The sequence below is a fragment of the Pelobates fuscus genome, chromosome 5 (assembly GCF_036172605.1).
Source record: "Pelobates fuscus isolate aPelFus1 chromosome 5, aPelFus1.pri, whole genome shotgun sequence".
In the NCBI taxonomy this organism is placed as follows: domain Eukaryota; kingdom Metazoa; phylum Chordata; class Amphibia; order Anura; family Pelobatidae; genus Pelobates; species Pelobates fuscus.
In genome coordinates, this window is record NC_086321.1 from 101,612,224 (window position 1) to 101,636,803 (window position 24,580).

Below are 24,580 nucleotides of genomic sequence, written 5' to 3' on the forward strand. Positions count from 1 at the left end.
TTGACCTCCTTCAATGTGGTATCTATCAAACAGGAATATGTTTATGGTTTGTCTAGACAAGTGCAATGAATTATGTTCTGATATTTGTCATAGTATATTTCCATCTGTTTGTTAATGGCATCATTATAATTTCATTCAAAAACTATTTTTATATTATTTATGCAATGCAACTCTGACAAATGCTTGTTTTCTCTTATTCTGTCTGGATTGTATTTGAAACACAAGAGGTTTATTCACTATTTTACTTATTAACTCAATTATTTTTAATTTGGCAAAATGAGTCTGATGTATTTTTAAATGGACCTCTGCAGAAGTAATATTTGATTTAGCTGCAAACTAATTGCTACCAAATTGTAACTAAATGACCAACCAATAGTCTTGCTGTGAGGGAAAAATAAAAGATCTTGCTACAATAAAAATAGGGTTTTATGGCGGAAGATTTAGTGTTTGGTATTGTTATAATGGGATATGTGTATAAAAGTTGGAGGTTTTAGGATTAGGAGAGCTTTGATTTGCAGGTGCAGTTCATCTGGGCGGCATTGAGAGAATTTGATCAGATGAGTGAAGAAGATTCTGTTGCAATCCAGCTGTGTTTTTTTATAGTCGAATTATCATACTGATATACAGATTCGGCTGATTTCAACGGCTAACCAAATTGGAAATGCAAATACGGTTTAAAAGGGAACTATCTTTTCTAAAAACTTTTAGCATTATGTATGCTTAACCCTATATTTTACAAATGTCTGAAAAAAAAAATGAAATGGAAAATGGAAAATATTTTTACCTGTATTCAGGAATTCAGGATCACCTACATTTTAGCTCCTAGACAATTATTGTAATAATCCCTTCCATTTTCTGTTATTAAAACGAAACATACAAGGGGGACTGGGCCTGACAGCCAACTGAGCAGGTTGCTCATAGCTCGAGCTCCTCAGACTAAGTCTGACAAACTGATGTTTCACCTGCAAAACTACTCTATACCTTGCCTTACTTACTCCAGCCTCTGGGGGAACACTCTGCTAACAAACTTGTAAGTGGTCTATTGGTCCGGGCTGCTGTGGACCATGCCGGACTGTCCCGAGGCCTACTTAAAACTTGACAGTGGAGGAGGCGGCCGACCCTCTACTAAAGTCTGATATCTGCCTCACTTGGGCACAAGGGTCTGCATTTTGCACACTGTCTTATTAAGTGTTCTTGCACAGCAAGACCACTTAATGTTATCTCACATATATATTAAGTGGTCTTGCATAGCAAGACCACTTAATGTTATCTCACATATATATTTAAGTGTTCTTGCATAGCAAGACCACTTAATGTTATCTCACATATATATTATTATTATTAAGTGTTCTTGCATAGCAAGACCACTTAATGTTATCCCACATATATATTATTATTATTATTATTAAGTGTTCTTGCATAGCAAGACCACTTAATGTTATCTCACATATATATTATTATTATTATTCTTATTATAGCCAAATTTGCCACCCTAACTCCTCCCACAGTTTTTACACTACATAGACAAAAATTTACCAAAACGTGCAGATTGTTCCCGATCGCGTTGCTATTACTTTGTGGAACATTTCGCTGAATGGTTCTCGGAATATCGTCGTTCTTGTGGCGAAATTTGTCCCATAGGAATGAATGGCAAAGCTAGAGTGGGAGCTGGCAAAAGCTGAAAAATCAGGACATGATTTCTAAACTGCCACTACTCCCTCATTTTCAAGCCCACCTACACAAATCTTATATCAAAACGTTCAGCTATCCCTGCTGCCACTAAAAATGTCCACGGCTAAGCCATAGTCCTGATTGTTTTCGCAATATGACCATTTGTTTGCAACTCACGCAGTCCATTGACATTCATTGAAACGCCACTCTGCAAAGCTCACATTTGAAGGGCAATTTCTAAACTGCGACTGTGCCTTCCTTGTTAATATCTCAGAGACATAGTATACATCAAAATGTAAGTCTGGGTCTTGTGATTCTCACAATATAAAGCTCTTCACTGTAGGATTTATAGTTTTTAAAATACGACCGTTTGAAGATGGCAACCGCAAAAATACTCTGACCTGTGCCAGGCTGCAGCAGCAAGTGATGTCATAGACAAAGCCTTTTACACCTGCTAATGTTTTTATAACTGTATGTTTTAATGTAACTGTGAAGCACTTTGGGCAACAACATTGCAATTAAATGTTCTATATAAATAAATAATAACAGTTACTCCGCCCACTCCAGTTGTAGACTACTGGTGGAGGCAAGAACACTTCACAATTTCCCCAGAAATTGTAGCTTTTCTAGTTATTATTATTCTTCTTATTATAGCCAAATTTGCCACCCTAACTCCTCCCACAGTTTTTACACTACATAGACAAAAATGTACCAAAACGTGCAGATTGTTCCCGATCGCGTTGCTATTACTTTGTGGAACGTTTCGCTGAATGGTTCTCGGAATATCGTCGTTCTTGTGGCGAAATTTGTCCCATAGGAATGAATGGCAAAGCTAGAGTGGGAGCTGGCAAAAGCTGAAAAATCAGGACATGATTTCTAAACTGCCACTACTCCCTCATTTTCAAGCCCACCTACACAAATCTTATATCAAAACGTTCAGCTATCCCTGCTGCCACTAAAAATGTCCACGGCTAAGCCATAGTCCTGATTGTTTTCGCAATATGACCATTTGTTTGCAACTCACACAGTCCATTGACATTCATTGAAACGCCACTCTGCAAAGCTCACATTTGAAGGGCAATTTCTAAACTGCGACTGTGCCTTCCTTGTTAATATCTCAGAGACATACTATACATCAAAATGTAGGTCTGGGTCTTGTGATTCTCACAATATAAAGCTCTTCACTGTAGGATTTATAGTTTTTAAAATACGACTGTTTGAAGATGGCAACCGCAAAAATACTCTGACCTGTGCAAGGCTGCAGCAGCAAGTGATGTCATAGACAGGGCCATTTGCACCTGCTAATGTTTTTATAACTGTATGTTTTAATGTAACTGTGCAACAACGTTGCAATTAAATGTGCTATATAAATAAATAATAACAGTTACTCCGCCCACTCCAGTTGTATACTACTGGTGGAGGCAAGAACACTTCACAATTTCCCCAGAAATTGTAGCTTTTCTAGTTATTATTATTATTATTCTTATAGCCAAATTTGCCACCCTAACTCCTCCCACAGTTTTTACACTACATAGCCGAAAATTTACCAAAACGTGCAGATTGTTCCCGATCGGATTGCTATTACTTTGTAGAACATTTCGCCGAATGGTTCACGGAATATCGTCGTTCTTGTGGCAAAATTTGTCCCATAGGAATGAATGGCAAAGCTAGAGTGGGAGCTGGCAAAAGCTGAAAAATCAGGACATGATTTCTAAACTGCCACCACTCCCTCATTTTCAGGCCCACCTACACAAATCTTATATCAAAACGTTCAGCTATCCCTGCTGCCACTAAAAATATCCACAGCTAAGTCGTATTCCTTATAGTTTTCACAATATGACCATTTGTTTGCAACTCACGCAGTCCATTGACATTCATTGAAACTCCACTCTGCAAAGCTCACATTTGAAGGGCAATTTCTAAACTGCGACTGTGCCTTCATTGTTAATATCTCAGAGACATACTATACATCAAAATGTAGGTCTGGGTCTTGTGATTCTCACAATATAAAGCTCTTCACTGTAGGATTTATAGTTTTTAAAATACGACCGTTTGAAGATGGGAACCGCAAAAATACTCTGACCTGTGCAAGGCTGCAGCAGCAAGTGATGTCATAGACAGGGCCTTTTGCACCTGCTAATGGTTTCTATAACTGTATGTTTTAATGTAACTGTGAAGCACTTTGGGCAACAACGTTGCAATTAAATGTGCTATATAAATAAATAATAACAGTTACTCCGCCCACTCCAGTTGTAGACTACTGGTGGAGGCAAGAACACTTCACAATTTCCCCAGAAATTGTAGCTTTTCTAGTTAAGTGTTCTTGCATAGCAAGACCACTTACTGTTATCTCACATATATATTATTATTATTATTATTATAGCCAAATTTGCCACCCTAACTCCTCCCACAGTTTTTACACTACATAGACAAAAATCTACCAAAACGTGCAGATTGTTCCCGATCGGATTGCTATTACTTTGTGGAACGTTTCACCGAATGGTTCTCGGAATATCGTCGTTCTTGTGGCGAAATTTGTCCCATAGGAATGAATGGCAAAGCTAGAGTGGGAGCTGGCAAAAGCTGAAAAATCAGGGCATGATTTCTAAACTGCCACCACTCCCTCATTTTCAGGCCCACCTACACAAATCTTATATCAAAACGTTCAGCTATCCCTGCTGCCACTAAAAATGTCCACAGCTAAGCCATAGTCCTTATAGTTTTCACAGTATGACCATTTGTTTGCAACTCACGCCGTCCATTGACATTCATTGAAACTCCACTCTGCAAAGCTCACATTTGAAGGGCAATTTCTAAACTGCGACTGTGCCTTCACTGTTAATATTGCAGAGACATACTATGCATCAAAATGTAGGTCTGGGTCTTGTGATTCTCACAATATAAAGCTCTTCACTGTAGGATTTATAGTTTTAAAAATATGACCGTTTGAAGATGGCAACCGCAAAAATACTCTGACCTGTGCCAGGCTGCAGCAGCAAGTGATGTCATAGACAAAGCCTTTTACACCTGCTAATGTTTTTATAACTGTATGTTTTAATGTAACTGTGAAGCACTTTGGGCAACAACATTGCAATTAAATGTGCTATATAAATAAATAATAACAGTTACTCCGCCCACTCCAGTTGTAGACTACTGGTGGAGGCAAGAACACTTCACAATTTCCCCAGAAATTGTAGCTTTTCTAGTTAAGTGTTCTTGCATAGCAAGACCACTTAATGTTATCTCACATACAGGGAGTGCAGAATTATTAGGCAAGTTGTATTTTTGAGGATTAATTTTATTATTTAACAACAACCATGTTCTCAATGAACCCAAAAAACTCATTAATATCAAAGCTGAATATTTTTGGAAGTAGTTTTTAGTTTGTTTTTAGTTATAGCTATTTTAGGGGGATATCTGTGTGTGCAGGTGACTATTACTGTGCATAATTATTAGGCAACTTAACAAAAAACAAATATATACCCATTTCAATTATTTATTTTTACCAGTGAAACCAATATAACATCTCAACATTCAAAAATATACATTTCTGACATTCAAAAACATAACAAAAACAAATCAGTGACCAATATAGCCACCTTTCTTTGCAAGGACACTCAAAAGCCTGCCATCCATGGATTCTGTCAGTGTTTTGATCTGTTCACCATCAACATTGCGTGCAGAAGCAACCACAGCCTCCCAGACACTGTTCGGAGAGGTGTACTGTTTTCCCTCCTTGTAAATCTCACATTTGATGATGGACCACAGGTTCTCAATGGGGTTCAGATCAGGTGAACAAGGAGGCCATGTCATTAGATTTTCTTCTTTTATACCCTTTCTTGCCAGCCACGCTGTGGAGTACTTGGACGCGTGTGATGGAGCATTGTCCTGCATGAAAATCATGTTTTTCTTGAAGGATTCAGACTTCTTCCTGTACCACTGCTTTAAGAAGGTGTCTTCCAGAAACTGGCAGTAGGACTGGGAGTTGAGCTTGACTCCATCCTCAACCCGAAAAGGCCCCACAAGCTCATCTTTGATGATACCAGCCCAAACCAGTTCTCCACCTCCACCTTGCTGGTGTCTGAGTCGGACTGGAGCTCTCTGCCCTTTACCAATCCATCCATCTGGCCCATCAAGACTCACTCTCATTTCATCAGTCCATAAAACCTTAGAAAAATCAGTCTTGAGATATTTCTTGGCCCAGTCTTGACGTTTCAGGTTGTGTGTCTTGTTCAGTGGTGGTCGTCTTTCAGCCTTTCTTACCTTGGCCATGTCTCTGAGTATTGCACACCTTGTGCTTTTGGGCACTCCAGTGATGTTGCAGCTCTGAAATATGGCCAAACTGGTGGCAAGTGGCATCTTGGCAGCTGCACGCTTGACTTTTCCCAGTTCATGGGCAGTTATTTTGCGCCTTGGTTTCTCCACACGCTTCTTGCGACCCTGTTGACTATTTTGAATGAAATGCTTGATTGTTCGATGATCACGCTTCAGAAGCTTTGCAATTTTAAGAGTGCTGCATCCCTCTGCAAGATATCTCACTATTTTTGACTTTTCTGAGCCTGTCAAGTCCTTCTTTTAGCCAAAGGAAAGGAAGTTGCCTAATAATTATACACACCTGATATAGGGTGTTGATGTCATTAGACCACACCCCTTCTCATTACAGAGATGCGCATCACCTAATATGCTTAATTGGTAGTAGGCTTTCGAGCCTATACAGCTTGGAGTAAGACAACATGCATAAAGAGGATGATGTGGTAAAAATACTCATTTGCCTAATAATTCTGCACTCCCTGTATATATTATTAAGTGTTCTTGCATAGCAAGACCACTTAATGTTATCTCACATATATATTATTAAGTGTTCTTGCATAGCAAGACCACTTACTGTTATCTCACATATATATTATTATTATTACAGGGCCTTTTGCACCTGCTAATGTTTTTATAACTGTATGTTTTAATGAAACTGTGAAGCACTTTGGGCAACAACGTTGCAATTAAATGTGCTATATAAATAATTAACAGTTACTCCGCCCACTCCAATTGTAGACTACTGGTGGAGGCAAGAACACTTCACACAATTTCCCCAGAAATTGTAGGTTTTCTAGTTATTATTATTATTATAGCCAAATTTGCCACCCTTACTCCTCCCACAATTTTTACACTACATAAACAAAAATTTACCAAAACGTGCAGATTGTTCCCGATCGGATTGCTATTACTTTGTGGAACGTTTCGCCGAATGGTTCACGGAATATCGTCGTTCTTGTGGCGAAATTTGTCCCATAGGAATGAATGGCAAAGCTAGAGTGGGAGCTGGCAAAAGCTGAAAAATCAGGACATGATTTCTAAACTGCCACCACTCCCTCATTTTCAAGCCCACCTACACAAATCTTATATCAAAACGTTCAGCTATCCCTGCTGCCACTAAAAATGTCCACAGCTAAGCCATAGTCCTGATAGTTTTCACAATATGACCATTTGTTGGCAACTCACGCAGTCCGTTGACATTCATTGAAACTCCACTCTGCAAAGCTCACATTTGAAGGGCAATTTCTAAACTGCGACTATGCCTTCATTGTTAATATCTCAGAGACATACTATACATCAAAATGTAGGTCTGGGTCTTGTGATTCTCACAATATAACGCTCTTCACTGTAGGATTTAGAGTTTTTAAAATACGACCGTTTGAAGATGGCAACCGCAAAAATAATCTGACCTGTGCAAGGCTGCAGCAGCAAGTGATGTCATAGACAGGGCCTTTTGCACCTGCTAATGGTTTGTATAACTATATGTTGTAATGTAACTGTGAAGCACTTTGGGCAACAACGTTGCAATTAAATGTGCTATATAAATAAATAATAACAGTTACTCCGCCCACTCCAGTTGTAGACTACTGGTGGAGGCAAGAACACTTCACAATTTCCCCAGAAATTGTAGCTTTTCTAGTTATTAAGTGTTCTTGCATAGCAAGACCACTTAATGTTATCTCACATATATATTATTAAGTGTTCTTGCATAGCAAGACCACTTACTGTTATCTCACATATATATTATTATTATTATTATTATTATTATAGCCAAATTTGCCACCCTACCTCCTCCCACAATTTTTACACTACATAAACAAAAATTTACCAAAACGTGCAGATTGTTCCCGATCGGATTGCTATTACTTTGTGGAACGTTTCGCCGAATGGTTCACGGAATATCGTCGTTCTTGTGGCGAAATTTGTCCCATAGGAATGAATGGCAAAGCTAGAGTGGGAGCTGGCAAAAGCTGAAAAATCAGGACATGATTTCTAAACTGCCACCACTCCCTCATTTTCAAGCCCACCTACACAAATCTTATATCAAAACGTTCAGCTATCCCTTCTGCCACTAAAAATGTCCACAGCTAAGCCATAGTCCTGATAGTTTTCACAATATGACCATTTGTTTGCAACTCACGCAGTCCATTGACATTCATTGAAACTCCACTCTGCAAAGCTCACATTTGAAGGGCAATTTCTAAACTGCGACTGTGCCTTCATTGTTAATATCTCAGAGACATACTATACATCAAAATGTAGGTCTGGGTCTTGTGATTCTCACAATATAACGCTCTTCACTGTAGGATTTAGAGTTTTTAAAATACGACCGTTTGAAGATGGCAACCGCAAAAATACTCTGACCTGTGCAAGGCTGCAGCAGCAAGTGATGTCATAGACAGGGCCTTTTGCACCTGCTAATGGTTTGTATAACTATATGTTGTAATGTAACTGTGAAGCACTTTGGGCAACAACGTTGCAATTAAATGTGCTATATAAATAAATAATAACAGTTACTCCGCCCACTCCAATTGCAGAGTACTGGTGGAGGCAAGAACACTTCACACAATTTCCCCAGAAATTGTAGCTTTTCTAGTTCTATTTAAAATGACATTGCAAGCATATAGTTTAATCTTATAAACTCTGCTATAAGTATTGTAATGGATTTTATATGTCTATATTTATATTTTTATTTAATAAAATACCTAAACGACAAAACTGTATTTCTTCCAAGACAATCCTTATTAAGTGTTCTTGCACAGCAAGACCACTTAATGTTATCTGACATATATATTATTATTATTATTGTAGCCAAATTTACCACCCTAACTCCTCCCACAGTTTTTACACTACATAGACAGAAATATACCAAAACTTGCGGATTGTTCCCGATTGGATTGCTATTACTTTGTGGAACGTTTCGCCGAATGGTTAATGGAATATCGTCGTTCTTGTGGCGAAATTGGTCCCATAGGAATGAATGGCAAAATGTTTCAAACTAGAGCGGGAGTTGGCAAAAGCTGAAAAATCAGGACATGATTTCTAAACTACCACCACTCCCTCATTTTTCAGCCCACCTACACAAATCTTATATCAAAAACTTCAGCTATCCCTGCTGCCACTAGAAATGTCCACGGCTAAGCCATAGTCCTGATAGTTTTCACAATATGACCATTTGTTTGCAACTCACGCCGTCTATTGACATTCATTGAAACTTCACTCTAGCCAGCACAAACTTGAAGGGCAATTTCTAAACTGCGACTGTGCCTTCATTTTTAATACTTCAGAGACATACTATGCATGTAGGTCGGGGTCTTGTGATTCTCACAATATAAAGCTCTTCACTGTACGATGTATAGTTTTTAAAATACGACCGTTTGAAGATGGCAACTGCCAAATTACTCTGACCTGTGCCAGGCTGGAGCAGCAAGTGATGTCATAGACAGGGCCTTTTGTACACCTGCTAATGTTTTTATCAATGTATGTTTTAATGTAACTGTGAAGCACTTTGGGCAACAACGTTGCAATTAAATGTGCTATATAAATAAATAATAAGTTACTCTGCCCACTCCAGTTCTAGACTACTGGTGGAGGCAAGAACACGTCACACAATTTCCCCAGAAATTGTAGCTTTTCTAGTTATTATTCTTATTCTTATTATAGCCAAATTTGCCACCCTAACTCCTCCCACAGTTTTTACACTACATAGACAAAAATTTACCAAAACGTGCAGATTGTTCCCGATCGGATTGCTATTAATTTGTGGAACGTTTCGCCGAATGGTTCACGGAATATCGTCGTTCTTGTGGCGAAATTTGTCCCATAGGAATGAATGGCAAAGCTATAGTGGGAGCTGGCAAAAGCTGAAAAATCAGGACATGATTTCTAAACTGCCACCACTCCCTCATTATCAGGCCCACCTACACAAATCTTATATCAAAACGTTCAGCTATCCCTGCTGCCACTAAAAATGTCCACGGCTAAGCCATAGTCCTGATAGTTTTCACAATATGACCATTTGTTTGCAACTCACGCCGTCCATTGACATTCATTGAAACTCCACTCTGCAAAGCTCACATTTGAAGGGCAATTTCTAAACTGTGACTTTGCCTTCATTGTTAATATTGCAGAGACATTCTATGCATAAAAATGTAGGTCTGGGTCTTGTGATTCTCACAATATAAAGCCCTTCACTGTAGGATTTATCGTTTTTAAAATACGACCGTTTGAAGATGGCAACTGCCAAAATACTCTGACCTGTGCCAGGCTGCAGCAGCAAGTGATGTCATAGACAAAGCCTTTTGTACACCTGCTAATGTTTTTATAAATGTATGTTTTAATGTAACTGTGAAGCACTTTGGGAAACAACGTTGTAATTAAATGTGCTATATAAATAAATAAAAGTTAAAAATGCATTTCTCACTCTTTAAAGCTTGCCATGTGCACTTTTTAAATTTGATCAATCAATTGGTTAGTGTAATGTTTACGATTTTTACTTACTCCAAACATTCCACACAGTTACTCTGCCCACAGTTCCTCAGCCCACCTACACAAATCTTATATCAAAACGTTCAGCTATCCCTGCTGCCACTAAACATGTCCACTGCTAAGCCATAGTGCTGATAATTTTCACAATATGACCATTTGTTTGCAACTCATGCCGTCCATTGACATTCATTGAAACTAAACCGCGACTGTGCCTTCATTTTTAATATTTCAAAAAAATACATTGCATCAACATGTAGGTCTGGGTCTTGTGATTCTCACAATATAAAGCTCTTCGCTGTAGGATTTACAGTTATTAAAATACGACCGTTTGAAGAATGAAAAGTAATCAGGAGAGGCAAAATACTCTGACCTGTGCCAGGCTGGAGCAGCAAAGAAAGAGGAAGTGATGTCATAGACAGGGCCTTTTGTACACCTACTGACTTTTTTCAGATTGGTTGTTGTGTTTCTGTGCTGCTGGAGATTTTCAGTAAAGAGAGTTATGCAAATGTGAAGCCTCCTGTCATGTGGTAAAATTAGAGCTGTGTGAATATCATCATGCCATCTAAAGGAAAGAGATCTAAAGCTGCAAAGATACGCTGGACTAAACTGCACCTTTCAGACCCACGTTTTTGGGATCCGGAGCCCCACAGCAGCATAGTGGAAATGGAGGTTTGTGAAAGTGCATGTGCCAAGGAGGTACATAGTGAACCTGTGGTGTCATTCCCATGTTCAACTAAGTGTCAAGTTCAAGAGCACACTGACAGTGTGATGGCCACTTCTGAAAACCATGGCATGCAAGAACCATGCGTACCAAGTGAGATATCTGTGCAGGCATCATTTCATCAGGGTCATCATGGCTATGGAAGTTTAAGGAACAAACAGTGTACATGCATGGCTCTGACATTTTTGGCATACCACAGTGAGCTTGATGATGTGAGGAAGGATGATCTTGATCAAATACTGAAGAAGGGCAACAGCTTGTATGGCACAACAATACAACAGTTAAAACGAAGAAATGTCTATCAGCACCAACACTTGACAATGGAAGAAGTGCCCCTCAGAGTCAACACTGAAAAATATGAGTATAACGTTGTTAAATCTCCAGTGTTATCGGGATGTGTGAGAGCCACGGTAGACTGTGACAACCAAGGTTGGTTTGTTGACCTCTCCACAAGACTACAGTGCCTCAATGCAGATGTTACACATGCACTTTTTATAGTAGTGCCATATTGCATTGCATTGTTCAGAGACAAGTCTGGGAGATATGGACTGTTTGATTCTCATATTCGAAATAAGGATGGACTTCCTGCCGCTGGAAAAGGAAAAGCTGTTATGATCACTTTTACACATTTGAGTGATATGGGGGCAAGGATTTATAATTTGTATGAATTGCTCCTTACAGACACCAGAGGCCCTATTGATGGACTGCAGTATGACTTCATGCCAGTCTCATTTCATCGTGCAAGACGTCTGTCAGATGGTTTGCTGTCCCCACTGGTGCAATTTGACAAACCACATAATGGAAAGCATGTGGAGAACAAAGTGACACAGATGACCAAAGATGCAACACACACTGGATTCCCAGCCAGCAAGCATTCTCCAAGGTCACTTGATGCAAAATCCTCACAGGGCATATGGAAGGACAGTAAGGCATTTTCCAAATTAAATGCACAGCAACAACAAAAACTGAAGACGCTGATGCAGATGCTGATTTTAAGTTGAAGCAGAAGCAATATATCATTCGCAAATATGCGACAGATGCCAATTTCAACTTGAAGCAGAAGCAATCACAACTAGCAAATATGCGACAGATTCCAATTTTAACTTGAAGAAGAAGCAATACATCACCAGAAAATATGCAACAGAAGTAGTGTACAGCTACACAAGTCATCAAACTAACTTTTGACAGGTGCCCTGCCCCTTTTTAGTAAACCACGCCCACTGCGCAATATAACCCCGCCCATTGCGCATTGTTGTGTGATCCGCCCCTTTTTTGACTAAACCACGCCCATGACACCTTATGGGACCCGCCCCTAATACATTTTTATTTTGTCAGGTGCCCCACCCCTATTTATTAAACCACGCCTGTTGCGCAATATGACCCGCCCATTGCGCGACGCTGTGTGTACCGCCCCTTCTTTACTAAACCATGGCACTAAACCACAACCATGGCACATTACGTCCCCAGTGCTATTTTTGACGTAGTAACGGCCATTTTTATGAGTCCACACACACGGCGTGTTATGACCACGCCCATGATCTTTATTACATATTAGCGAACATTTTAATGAAGTCACATCACGGGGTGTTATAGACACGATACAATGTTCATAGAGTGTGCCACCATATGGTTGTATGAGGTATTGCATTCTTTGATTGGATTTTTTACATTTATTTTTAATTTCATTTAGAGGAGGGATATTGCTGAGTAAAGGGATTGTGTCTGGGCATGTTTTTGAAAGATGTGTCTGGGATCTTTTTTAAAGTATAGAACAAACACAGAGGACAGATTTATATAAATCGGAGAAATAAATAAATGCCAAATTAACTCATATAGCAATGTTTATTAGACAAAAAAAAAGTCAATGCAATATTCACAGGAAAAACAATAATACAATATCCGCAGGAAAAGCTATAATACAATATATGTAGGAAAAGCAATAATCATCAAATGTATTAGTCAGAAAAGCAAGGAATAAACATCACAAATTCAACCAATCAGTAGGATGCTTTAGTATACGTGGGCGCTTCTTAGGTAGCAAATAGCCGTGAGATGTAGTTAATCCCGGGGTGCTAAAAGAAATATTTGGTAACGATTGTCTCTTTTGAAAATGGGGTGTTATGTCCCGAGTCTCACTTGGAAGGCTCTGCAATTTCAATCGTTCCAAATAGTCTCTATTTGATGTGTTGCCCACAACTGTAGAAGGTATGTTCAGGTCAGCCATAGCCTGAAGAAAAGTATCCCAGCCCAGAGGTAATTTACGTACCGTAACATTGTGACTCTGGGTAACACTACGTACCAAATCGAGTATGCTGGATCCCGGTACAACAGTGTTTTTATAAACAAATTCACCCTTATCATTCCAAGCGGTAATGTGCTTAAATTGAGACATTCTACTCAACAACAATTCAGCATTTTTTTTATAGCGGACATTTACATTATTAACAACTTCATGAAATACAGCGTCTGAAACATCAGAGACTCCAGCAGCATGAGGATGTGCTACAGGGGTGTTTGGTACTGAGGATTCTCCAGGAGGTAAGAAAAGTGTCAAACCCAACTTTTCGCTTTCACTCTGTTTAGCACGTACCAAGTATTTATGCAATATAGTGGTATACCTCTTTATCTTCTCATCATCCGACACACCTCTATTTTGAAGAATAGACATAATCTCATTATCTAGGTTCTGAGTGACAGACTCACGAGAGGCCTCAGAGCTCTGAGTGGTTCGCTGTATTAGGTCTAACTCTTGTTTAGACACTAAGTACTTTTTCTCAACACTGTAATGGCCGAGCATAAGTGTAAAGGTTTCCAATGTCAGGTTTGCTATGACACTGTAGTCACGCTTGATGGCCATGTTTGTTATATGAGAAGATACACCCCAGAAGACCCTACTAACAAATACATTTTTTATGACTTTGAATGTATGCAGGAGACCGGTGTACATATCCCCAACTATATCTATGCTTCAGAGTTAGTAGGGGATAAGTGCTGGGAGTTTGAGGGTACATCGTGCCTAGAGGAGTTTGTAATAACATTTATAAACAAACCCTTTAGTAGCTACACATTCATAGCGCATAATGCAGGTAGGTATGACTCTTACTTTGTGGTGAATCAACTTCTTAAGGAGAAAATAGCTATCGAGTTGTTGGCGCAAGGTGGTAAATTACTTTGTGTGACTGTCGCTGATCTAGGTATCAGATTTATCGATTCTTTAAATTTTCTCCCCATGAAACTAAGTAAATTGCCAAAGGCCCTGGGGTTCGTCGGCTGTAAAGGATATTTTCCACACTTTTTTAACACATCCCAGAATCAGTCCTATATTGGCCCTATGCCTTCGGTAGACTATTATGGTTATGACCAAATGATGTGTGATGATAAAAAGGAGTTTATGGTCTGGTATCAAGAGAACCAACATTGCCAGTTCAATTTTCAAGATGAACTTAAAAAATACTGTATAGATGATGTTAAAATCTTGAAACAGGCCTGTGTCTGCTACAGAGAAAGTGTGATGGAGATGACCAAGAAGGTAAAAACTATTATGGGCCCCGACGGTCCTGAAACCGTCATTAATGATATTGACCCTTTCCAACTCACTACATTAGCGTCTGTGTGCATGGCCATGTACAGATTTAAGTTTTTACCGAAAAATACCATAGCAATTTTACCCTCTGACAATTACCATGCAAATCAGAAACGTTTCTCAACAAAGTCTATACAGTGGTTAATGTATGTTGCCCACAAAGAGGGGATCACTATTCAGCACGCTCTACAGGGTGGTGAAAGGGCTGTTGGTAACTATTTTTTGGATGGGTACGCTCTGATTGATGGCCAGCATACAGCTTTTGAATTTCAGGGTTGTTTCTACCACGGTTGCCCAGTTTGTTTTAATGAAAAGGCATTTAACACAGTTACAAAGACTACCTATGCACAATTACACCACAAAACCAATGTTAAAACCCATTTTCTAAAAATGCTGGGTTATGTGGTCCGTGAGATGTGGGAACATGATTGGTCAAACCTGTTAGAAACTGACAAGGATCTACAGGCTTTTCTTATCGATAAAGATTTTCCACAACCGCTGGAGCCTCGTGATGCCCTTTATGGGGGCCGCACAAACGCAATCAAATTGTACCACAAAGCGGCCCCAGGTGAGAGCATACACTATTATGATTTTACCAGTCTATACCCTTACGTCAACAAAACAAAATTATATCCCACGGGTCACCCGGTAATCGTTTATGATAATTTTCAGCCTTTTGAACACTATTTTGGCCTTGCTAAAGTAACAGTGTACCCACCCCGAGGTTTATTTTTCCCTGTTCTACCGGTTAAAATGAATGGCAAACTTATGTTCCCATTATGTCGCACATGCACAGCCAATAACCAAACAACACATTGTGAACATAATGAGGAGGAACGATCTTTGACAGGTACTTGGTGCACTATTGAAATACAACAAGCCCTGATTAAGGGCTACAGGTTGGGAAAAATCTTTGAGATTTGGCACTTTCCTTACTCTTCCGATACGTTATTTGAAAAGTATATAAAGGTGCACCTTAGGGATAAACAGGAATCCTCAGGTTACCCTGAATGGTGTACGACTGATGAAAAAAGACGCCAATACATCGATGCTTATTACGCTAAAGAGGGTATTTTGTTAAGACCAGAGAAAATAGAAGTAAACCCTGCAAAAAGACAGATTGCCAAATTGTTTCTTAATTCTTTATGGGGCAAATTTGGTCAGAAACCTAATTTGCAAACCACAAGTCTTGTATCTGATCCTGACAAGCTTTTTGGGTATGTATTTTTACCTGAATATGAGGTGTCTTCTCTGTCATTCATAAATGATGACACAGCCATGCTCAGTTGGAAGTACGCCCAGGGCTGTCACAGTCCGTCTCGCAATACCAATATATTTATTGCATGTTTTACCACCGCCTATGCACGACTTGAACTGTATAATGTTTTAGACCGTCTTAATGAGAGATGTCTCTACCACGACACTGACTCTGTTATTTTTGTTAGTACAGCGGGTGACTGGAATCCACCTCTAGGGGACTATCTAGGCGAGCTGACTAGTGAAATACCCTGTGACACACACATTACAGAGTTTGTATCTGCAGGGCCCAAGACTTATGGTTACAAACTATCGACGGATAAAACATCTCTAAAGGTGAAAGGCATAACGCTTCATGCCAGTAATGCCCAGTTGATTAACTTTGACAGTTTAAAAGACCTGGTGTTGGACTACCCCTTGCACTCAGACCCTGATGAACAGAAAAGAATAGTGGTACGACAGACCTCAATTGTCAGAAATAAACTCCTTTGGCAGATAGAGACGCGACCACTACAGAAAACACAAAAGTGTGTTTATACAAAAAGATATTTGGTCGACAACTTTACCACTCTCCCATTTGGTTACTAACCATTCACCATGGACACTCGTTTACAACATCCTTTTTCATGCATATTGGCCGGCCCTTCTAATTCAGGGAAAAGTTATTTTGTCAAACAGGTTTTACAGAATGCTACCACATTAATGTCGCACACTCCTGATAACATTGTTTGGTTTTATGCCTGCTGGCAAGTGCTTTATGATGAATTATTACTCACAACCCCAAATATTCGTTTTATAGAGGGTTTACCCACAACATTTAATGACGATAATTTGTTTCCCCCTAACAGAGTAAATTTGACTATTGTTGATGACTTAATGGAGGCTGCTAGTGAGAGTTCAGAAATTGAGAAAGCATTTACCAAGTATGTGCACCACAGAAATCTGAGTATTATGTATCTGGTGCAGAATGTGTTTTGTCAAGGTAAAAAAAGTCGTACTATAGCTTTAAACACTAAATATATGGTACTTTTTAAGAACCCAAGAGATAAACTGCAAATCACTACTCTGGCCCGCCAAATGTACCCCGGTAAATCACATTTTTTTCTAGATGCTTTTGAAGATGCCACACGCAAATCTTATGGTTATCTACTTGTAGATTTAAGATCTACAACCCTCGAAGAGTACCGCTTAAGAACTGGTCTCTTCCCACCCGACCTTCCCTCGGCATATACTTATAACAAACAGCCCTCTAAAAGCCGATAACATACCATTAACAGGTCATTCCCTGCCGAATCTCAGAGCCTGTAAGGATGTCTATGCGTATACGTCGCAATTGGTTGGCTTTACAAAGTCTAATAAGTGCCTCGCCATCACAGAAAAAATATATTTTATGCTCCGCATCTCATGATTTAGTCACGGCTATATGTGAAATTGCTCTTAATACCCTTAAAGGTAAGATACCTTTATCACAACAACAAGTAGAAAAGCTAAAAAAGTGGCGAAAAAATATAAAAGCACTGAGCAACAAAAAGGTGTCTTTTAGTAAGAAGAAGCAGTTGGTTAAACAGTCTGGAGGATTTATTGGCTCTCTGTTGGGATTTGCTATACCTCTGCTGACCGGTCTTTTGACTAACCGTTAATGGCCCATGCTGAGAAAAAGTACTTAGTGTCTAAACAAGAGTTAGACCTATGTTCAGTACGTAACGTTTTAGAACACAGAGACACGGAAACAAGCAATGCAGACTCTATATAATAGCCCCTTACGTTGTTAAAAATAAAACGCAAAAAACATAAGGCACACAGTCTATACTACAGACCCTTATAGTTAGACATAAAACAATCCCATTGATGCTGTAGCATCACAGCATACTTAAAAAAATGTTATGCTATAACATGCACGGAGAAGCACAGCATAACACCCCCGCAAATGCATAGATAAGGATTTTGCATACATTAAAAACATTACTAACTATGTTCAGTACGTAACATTTTAGAACAGAAAGACGCGGAAACAAACAGTGCAGACTCTATATAATAGACCCCTACGTTGTTGAAAATAAAAACAAATACAAATGGCATACAGTCTATACTACAGTCCCCTACAGTTAGAAATAAAACAATCCCATAGACGTTCATATTTTAAAAAACATACAATTTTAAATATAAAAGAATGATGATTTAGAATTACTTACCATATCTGTGTCTTGGGTATTCATTATGTAGTTGTAACCAGGAGATGCCTTATGACCCCTAGTCTTGAGCCATGTCTTTTTATACCTTTTTTTTTTTTTTTTTTTTTTTTGTGTTTTCTTGATGGGTTCGGGCAGGTGTATGATGGTCATTGTGTAAATGTGGACAGACAGGTGCATGAGGGTCATTGTGATGTGGTCAGACAGGTGCATGAGGGTCATCAGTAATAAATATATACATACTAATTGTAACAGACAAAACTGATTTTATTGAGATCAAGAAAAATCATAACAAGATATTAATGACGATAACACGCCGTACATCTCTGTACATGAACGCTATGAACACGTCTATTTTTTAACCCACGCATATATTGCCACACAAAACGGGATACTAAACGATCATTTTGTTTTAATTCACTTGTGAAATGGCTTAAAAGCTCTTTAAAAGCAATCCCTTTACACATATGATGAATAAAAAAAATACAGAACTCCCCACACACTGTAGACAGAGTACTTTGCAACTGAACATTTTGAAAGAATATCTGTTTAACATTTCTTTTTAAAAAAATCAGTATTTCTTTAGGGAATATTTCACTTGTCGGTGCTAGTCCGTAAGAATCAAAAAAATATCCCTGTCTCTTATCATCAATATAAACAGCCAGCCAGTGCTCCCCGGATAATGTATGTGGATCCGTATTTATAATGAATGCCGCTGGTACGCTGTCCAGTTTAGAGGTTGGTAGTAAATCGCACGGGAACACACCAACGAATATACCTCTGGAATATGGGTCGCTGCGTAAAATATGCGTTATTTCTAAGGTGTTCATGGTTAGGTTTTAGAGAAAATCATAAAGAACCTCCCGTCTTTGATTAATTTCAATAATGTTTTCAAACAGTCCATAGACAAGCAAATTTACAGTGCGTTCCAGGGCCCTCGAAAAACGTATTTCCGCCCTTAGGTTACCGCTACGAATGAGTGAAAAATGGCTACTGCATTCCTGATCAGGTGATAGATCAAAGGCGAATAATGTATATCCGGCCACAAATTCTTCTCTGTTAATTATAATTCCAGAATCACCACAATTCTTCTGTGCCAATAATAAAAATGACATATATTCACGCACTGCGTTAGAATGTTCAAAATCAGGTTGAAAAGGCTTTGCAGGTATTTGTTCACCATCCAGATAGAGTGCCGCAAAATTCACATTATGGTGTTTGAAACACAAGGGATTTCTGTCATAAGCGCCTGAAAAAGCTTCATTGTCGACAAATGCTAAAATGACCAGCTTTGGAATCTGTCCCAAGAATATATTTTCCTGATTGCAAACACGACTGCCTGTGGGTACGCTGAACACTTTCATACTAGCGCGCTCTATGGCATATTTAGCGTTGCCTGTTAGAAGGCCTTGCGCGTGACCTATTCGCACTGCCGGGGATATCTGGACTCTTTTAACAAACAGAGATGCATTTAGAATTTGAAGTTTATACGGTACAGCGTCTGCGGACATTAAACAAAACGTGTCTTTATTTCTGGTAAGCTTTATTTTCAAATCCAGACCGTTCAGTATTAGTTTGTCCTGAAAAAATAGATCACTATGTAGATGTCCAAGTAATTCAACAGTTTTACTGCGTGCTGTCATATGTGCCCGCTTTGTAAATCCTGTGTTGTCACCATCCAAAACTCTGTCTTGATGTTTTCCCGCAGTATCCTTGTAAAATAATCCGGCTGTAAACTGAGTTGATAAAGCATCAGCGCTGTAATTGAGCAGTGTTTCAATGTAGGCTCGGTAAGCGTAGAGATTATTAGATTGTGATATCAGCCTATCCCCGAGTGTAACATCTAGCTGATTAAACAGTGTCGCTATCGGGTAGTTGATTAGACTCACTCGTGCTCCATCTGCAATCGGCGTATTGTCATTTTTAACAATTTTACACGTAATGTACAACAGCGTGTTATTCAAATCGAAATAATGTTCACCGCTTCCTGCTATGTAGAATTCGAGTGGTGAAGTTTCCGAAATGGCGGCCAACGGTTGTACTTCCACATACAGGCTTTTTTCTATGCTGGTCTGAGTAGGCTTTATTTCAAAAAGATCCAGTTCTGATTTGGCGCATTCTACGGATGCAGTATGGATAAACGACATGTCAGCTGTTCAAAATATGTTGTTAGCGTTCCTTCGTGATACTCTTCTCTTCTTTTTAGCAGGAGTGCAAGCCTTTTTGTTGCGGGTGTACGTTGTACTTGCAGGAAATACTCCTGATCGTTTCCGTTTCCTTTTAGGATTATTTGTACCTATGTATACTAAACCAGAGCCGTCCTGGGGTTCACCCGCTATTTTATTCATCGCAGCCGTTGAAACTCTACCCACAACATCCTTTGCAATACTCCTAGCCGCTGTTTTCACGTGTGGTTTCACCAATTCTAAACCGCGCCTGAACAATGGTACGGCTCTCCGGAATAAGCTTCTAAATATGCCCCCTAAACCACGACCGTACATATACGTACTACCATGAAATCCCGGCAGTCCCTGACCAGCCTGTGTCTTATAATAATTACTGTAAATGTGTGGTTCGCCATAGATTTTAACAGCAACCATGTTTGTTTTGCTAGTAGTAGACGCTGCGACGGGGGCGAAAGTGAAGCTTAACGATAGACTTTCTGTACTTGAATGAGACGTTTCTATTTTGGTCGTTCTTTATCTCTATTGTGATAGTATCGAAATGATGCTTACTTACTGGTAAGTAATCCGGTTTGATGTACTTCTGAGTTATAATCTCATTGTTATTACCTGTAATTTCAACGGACCGTAACAGCGGTACAAAGCTATCACCCACCCGCTGATGCTCTATTATATCTGTGTATACAAACAGGGTATAAAAACTGCTTTTTATATCTGCACAAATAGTTCCTGAAATAGTTCTATCAAAATGATTAGAGTCAATTCCAAGTATATGCGTCAATTTGTCGCTGGCTATAAATGTATCACGGCCGACAATATGTACATAGCGCTCCAAAACGTCATATTCCAGTTTAATATCCACCGGCAGATCATTATTCGCGGCAATAATCTTGTTAATATTCCGAACCAGCTTCTGAACATCATCATAATACCCTGATTTTACGTTCAGCTGTTTTAGGGGTCCGCCGGCTAAACCAACATATATGTAGCCTTCAGCGGTTTCAAAAGTGTTCCATGTATGGGGATATTGTATTTCTGTTAAACCAACTTCCCATTCACCTTTTAAGATAATCGGCTTGGATAGTTTTGTCGTATAATTGGATATTTCGTTTTGAGGGTATATTTTGTGCGATGCGTTACTAGGCAGTGTTACGTAAAATGCTGTATCCTCCATAGTCGTGTTGTTGTTTAGAGGTTGGTTAACTGCTTTTTGTCAATCCAACTATTGAATGACGTTGGGTAACCTAACCATTTAACGTAGTACAATATTTTACCTTTGTCGCTCTTCTGTCTTAAAACTTTTTCAATTCTGTAAATACGATTGTGATTTGGAGGTATTTTCTGTATTTCTTCAGCGTAGAATGATCCCTCAATTAAATCGCCGTTACAATCTTTTAACATATAGAGTGGTTTTATACCTTTGGTATTTAATGAGTCCACTACAAATATTTCATCAGTGAAGGTCTGCTCATACCCTTTACTGAAAATGTCTTTATACTTTGATATCCTGACTTGGTCTCCAATTTTCAGCGCTGGTTTAATCCTTTTATGATTGAAATACTCCCCGTAAATGTTTTTCCACACCGTGCGTGTGTTTTTCTGCGTCACCGCTGCAGGAGCGCACCGTATTGTTCTGTGTACTGTGTGGTTGTAGCTATATATCAGATCATCCAGAACATCTACATAGCGGTATGTATTGCGTGCTGTAAAATAGCGCCACATTTTAGTTTTCAATGTTCTGTTAAAACGCTCGACAATAGCGGCCTTCACCATATTATTGGTTGTAAAGTGTATAACCTCACATTTTTTTAGGACTGTTTTTACACTCTTGTTCAGGAATTCTTTGCCTTTGTCTGTTTGCAACTTTTGAGGTACACGTCCCGACCTGAAAATATTCTGAAAAGCAGCAGCAACGTTTTTTCCTGATTTATTCTTCAAAGCCACAGCCCATGCATATTTTGACAGCACATCTATGACGGTCAGTATATATTTTATACCATCATTTTGCTTAGCAAAGTCAATCATTGAGACAAGATCAGCTTGCCATTGTTCGTCAATATTAGAGACGCAAATCTTATTGCGTTCAAATCGTCGTCTTGCTGGCCTGTGTAACGTGTAAGTGTCCTGATCTGCCAACCATTCTTTAACAACTGCTCTTTTTATGTTATGTTTTTTAATTGAGTTATAGAATTTATCAATACCGCTGTAGCTACCTGATTCTCTTGGTGTGTAATATATTGATTTTAATGCTGATATATTATTGCTGTTGGGCATCATGATTAAAGAATACTATTCAGTTGGTTATCTTGTTACAGCTGTCACCATGAGACCCCACCCCTGGGTTGTAAATGCCGGCTGTCTGTCAATAGTCATACTGTCCCATGTGTTTAAGGAAAACATTTAAGTTGTTGATTCTGTTACGGCTGTCATCCTGGGAACCCCTGTCTTGGTTGTAAATGCCATCTGTCTGTCATTGCTCATCTAAACACTTTTGGTTTTAGATCTGATTGCATTGCCACACGTGTCTAGTAATATTGTTACATAAGTTAATTTGGCATTTATTTATTTCTCCGATTTATATAAATCTGTCCTCTGTGTTTGTTCTATGCATTCAAAAAATATCCCAGACACATCTTTCAAAAACATGCCCAGACACATCCCCTTTACTCAGCAATATTTGGAACGATTGAAATTGCAGAGCCTTCCAAGTGAGACTCGGGACATAACACCCCATTTTCAAAAGAGACAATCGTTACCAAATATTTCTTTTAGCACCCCGGGATTAACTACATCTCACGGCTATTTGCTACCTAAGAAGCGCCCACGTATACTAAAGCATCCTGCTGATTGGTTGAATTTGTGATGTTTATTCCTTGCTTTTCTGACTAATACATTTGATGATTATTGCTTTTCCTACATATATTGTATTATAGCTTTTCCTGCGGATATTGTATTATTGTTTTTCCTGTGAATATTGCATTGACTTTTTTTTTGTCTAATAAACATTGCTATATGAGTTAATTTGGCATTTATTTATTTCTCCGATTTATATAAATCTGTCCTCTGTGTTTGTTCTATACTTTAAAAAAGATCCCAGACACATCTTTCAAAAACATGCCCAGACACAATCCCTTTACTCAGCAATATCCCTCCTCTAAATGAAATTAAAAATAAATGTAAAAAATCCAATCAAAGAATGCAATACCTCATACAACCATATGGTGGCACACTCTATGAACATTGTATCGTGTCTATAACACCCCGTGATGTGACTTCATTAAAATGTTCGCTAATATGTAATAAAGATCATGGGCGTGGTCATAACACGCCGTGTGTGTGGACTCATAAAAATGGCCGTTACTACGTCAAAAATAGCACTGGGGACGTAATGTGCCATGGTTGTGGTTTAGTGCCATGGTTTAGTAAAGAAGGGGCGGTACACACAGCGTCGCGCAATGGGCGGGTCATATTGCGCAACAGGCGTGGTTTAATAAATAGGGGTGGGGCACCTGACAAAATAAAAATGTATTAGGGGCGGGTCCCATAAGGTGTCATGGGCGTGGTTTAGTCAAAAAAGGGGCGGTGATACCGGAGAAACTGACGGAAGCCAAGCACAGAGAGATGGACACAGGTTTCTTCAGGAAGGAAGAGATTCTTTATTGGATCACCGATCGGGACTCAGAGGGACTAGCGTCACCAAAATACAGCAAAGTCTGAGTACTGAATACATAGAGTACATTCCTTATATAGCACTGTAGCTCCTCCCACAATTAACTACACCCACACATACCCTTAACCTATTTAATAAATAGAGTCTAAACTCATCCATCCGGTCTAACCACGTGGCTCATCTGATACAAAGGAGAGGGACGCGTAATTCCAGTTCTTACATTCCTGCACCTGGTCAGTACAGTGATAACAGTATCTTAGCTACGTGTAATTAACTAACTGATACTACAAACACATATACATACATATGCCTTGTGGCAATCTTAGCCTGCTAAACTTGTATTTTACTGGAATTACATCACATTCCCCCCTTTGATGCCTCTGATATTTCACAATTACTTGAGGCATCACTTAACCTTGGTTTGCATATACCTCAGGTTACCATGAACCAGACCAAACTTATCTTATGATGTGAATCTTTTAACACTCATCTTCCTGCATTGGTTCT

General features: G+C 39.1%; 1 protein-coding gene across 1 annotated transcript in view; it reads left to right on the forward strand.

Moving 5' to 3' along the window:
- The window catches only part of COMMD10 (COMM domain containing 10), a 392,963-nt gene that overhangs the window by 58,135 nt on the left and 310,248 nt on the right, over window positions 1–24,580 (forward strand). The window lies entirely within an intron of this gene.